The 3,340-nt window shown below is 40.3% G+C and overlaps 1 protein-coding gene across 2 annotated transcripts in view; it reads left to right on the forward strand.

Annotated features, from left to right (window-relative positions):
- LOC101859172 (neuropeptide FF receptor 1) overlaps positions 1-3,340 on the forward strand; it is a 199,631-nt gene that overhangs the window by 192,579 nt on the left and 3,712 nt on the right. The gene's annotated exons all lie outside the window — the stretch shown is intronic.

Raw genomic sequence — 3,340 nt, forward strand, 5'->3', positions numbered from 1 at the left:
CACACACACACAATCACACACACACAATCACACTCACTCTCTCTCTCTCTTACTCCCTCCCTCTCTCTCTCTCTCTCTCTCTCTCTCTCTCTCTCTCTCTCTCTTTATCTCTCTTTCTCTTTTTCTCTCTGACACCATAATGGCAATGGTCAAGGACTGGGCAATCAATACACTTTCTCTCCCTTAGCAGCAGTACTCTCTACTTTACTTGTCCTTTTTTAGACCATAGTGTTGTATATTATAGCTATCTCACCACCTCATTGCCTTATTTTCTAGCTTGCAAAATCCATATCGATATTTCTTTCTTTACTTCTTCATTGTTCCATATCTCCCAACCCTTTTCCCCCACACCCAGCCATTACCCTGGTCTCTGGAAGCTCGTTTCCTAACGATGCCCCTGCTCATATGACCAATAACAGGTTATGTTACTCGATGATGCGGATGTTTTCCGTTCTACAAGAAAGTCATTATGGATGAAGGAATGGTCCATTTGGTTTTACGGCATTGATGAAATTAATCAAGAAACAAAAACAAAAAGAAAAACAAAATAAAAGGAACTAAACAAATTAACAAACAAAACGCCAAACCTTTTCATACCCAAGTCTCTAAGAGGTATTTCATATCGTATGTGCGTGTGGGGTATCCAGCAGAGATCACGGCTGATTTCTGCACTTTGTTAACAAAAAATCCGAAAATAAACAGTAGCTGCATGATTCGTGCTTTGCTTTTGTCGTTTTCAGTACCTTGATATTTGAAAGATAGCATTGAGACGTTATCCAAGTTGAAGTGGTGATACATAATTTTGTAATTGGATAAACTGAACTAAAACACAAGACAATGGGACCCATTTGGAGTGGCAGTGTACATTGGGGTATTGGTACACCGCCCTGACCGACACACTCACAAAACGAACTGTTGGCCTTCTTTTAGCATGTCCGATGTCCATCCCTCGACTAAACACCTCTATGGAGTTTGTATGCCTTGAAACAGGCGATAGCATTCAGCAATAACATCTTTATTGATCCCAATACACAAGATATGATGACGATTTAAAACCCCACAGTAAATCTGGCTCAGTTTGACAGATCATACGTTAATCGCCATCTATCATCCAGTAAACATCGTGAACATCGTGTATTATAAAGAATTTAATACATGAATTATGATGGTAGATCATTCCGTATCCCTTGAGTGAAATTGCAAAGCGATTTGCTTACAGCTGGCAATTTCACAAGAAGGATAAATCATGATCAGCCATCATAAAGAGTGTAATAAACATTTCTGTACCATACTGATATCAACCGACGAAAAAAAATGTGTTATGTGAAAACAAAATTTCGAAGTCAATATGAGTCAGAGTGACGATTTTTTTAAAATTTGGATTTTTTCTTTTATTTTTAGCCACACTAATTACATAGACGGAGGGTGCGGCTGAGGAGCGGTTAGTGCGCTTGTCTCTGTTGTTGTTGTTGTTGTTGTTGTTGTTATCGATCCAGCAACAGCTGGGCTCTCGCCCTTCTGTCCAATGCCATGTAGTGATAAGTGCAGGTTTGCTGCCGTTGCTGTAATGTCCCATAGAGTGTGTTGTCTATGTTAGGTCTCGGAGGGAGAAGGGTAGCTCTGATGTCATTTAGGGCTGTGCTGTGGAACAATGTGATGCTCCACAGTCTCATATGCATAGTCACACAAGGGACACATTGGGGGAAGTTCCGAGCTTGTCTCTGAAGCGGAAAGTCCGGGTTCGAGCCTTGGATTATTTTCGCCCACCTCCTACTCACCCAGTAGTTATAGGTACCTGACTTCGAGTTGGAGAAGTAAAGGTGGCTTGGAAGGGAAATTTCCACCCTACCACAAAATATGCCAAAGGCCCAAGAATTTGTGTCAGTAACTAGGCAATCCCCAATGTACAGATCGGATGCGGGAACAACTTTACTTTTTCATTACATAGGCCTAGTATAAAACCGGTATGTCTCCCTCCATGAAATAAACCTTAACCAAAAAAGATGATAACGTAAACATAGACAAAGTACCGAGCAGAGAACGTACGATTCAAAAGGCGAAATAATAAGAAACTGCATATATAAGCCATGGTGTCGTTAGAACAGTGAAGACTTTGGCTTTAATTTGAACGGGAATAACTTCAGAGTGTAGTGATGCGTTATACTGCAAAGCACAAGTCTTCTAGTCTTTATACATTAGTGTGTTTTGGTTGCCAAGTTTAAAATTCTCGTTCACTATATGGTGCTCACCATTTGACTCAATAAAAAAATTTGAGGGCAAGTAGAAAGGTTGCGCTTGCTCTCGACCACAGTGAGACTGAGAGACGGAGGTGTTTTGGCACTTTGTTTGGGTGCTCATGGAGAGGGCACTTCGCAGAGGTGTTTTTTCTTTGAGGGTAAACAGCAGCTGCCATGATATGACACGGTTTAGGAATATTGTAAATCAAGTTTATATTGTCTTGCTTACAATTTTGATTGCAGCTGATATTTCACGCAAGAAATATCTTCTTACGTTGCTCGTGTGAAATACAACAATTTATTTATCCTGAAATGCAATGCTAAAACAACTCCATGTATCATATAAAAAAAGGATTTCAATATCCTTATCATGCGTTATCAGAAATCCAACACAACAGATTACTATAAAAATACTGACTAGGTTTATTGCTTACACATTTTCATATTAACAATAATTATTGTTCGGGTATATCATATGCGTGTGACTGTGGGTCTGTTAGTGGGTACAAGCATAACATTATACAATATTAGCCAATGTTTTGGATGAGTATATATGTGGCTGATAACAGAATGTGTATACGCAAGCACATGTTTTTGTGTTTGTATGTGTGTGTGTATGTGTGTATGTGTATGTGTGTGTGTGTGTGTGTGTGTGTGTGTGTGTGTGTGTGTGTGTATGTGTGTGTGCGTGTGTGTTGCGATATACCAAGCTAATGTGCCAGCATCTGGACCATAAAAATTTATTTCATATTATCTAACCCGTTGTAGTCTCTTTTGCTCATACACACCTATTGTCCGTCCGTCTGTCTGTCTGTCTGTCTGTCTGTCTGTCTGTCCGTCTGTCTGTCTGTCTGTCTGTTTGTCTCTCCCTCCCTCTCTCTCTCCCCCTAGCTCTCTCTCTCTCTCCTTCTATTGTGATAACTCTCTCTCTCTCTCTCTCTCTCTCTCTCTCTCTCTCTCTCTCTCTCTCCCTCTCTCTCTCTCTCTTTCTCACTCTCCTTTTTCCCACACGTGTATACTGACACACACTTTTTGTCATTTATTTCTAGGATGTGTAACTTTCTCTGTCTGTCTGTCTCTTTATGTTTCTGGCTGATTGCACC

This window comes from Aplysia californica, unplaced genomic scaffold (assembly GCF_000002075.1).
Source record: "Aplysia californica isolate F4 #8 unplaced genomic scaffold, AplCal3.0 scaffold00177, whole genome shotgun sequence".
Classification (NCBI taxonomy): domain Eukaryota; kingdom Metazoa; phylum Mollusca; class Gastropoda; order Aplysiida; family Aplysiidae; genus Aplysia; species Aplysia californica.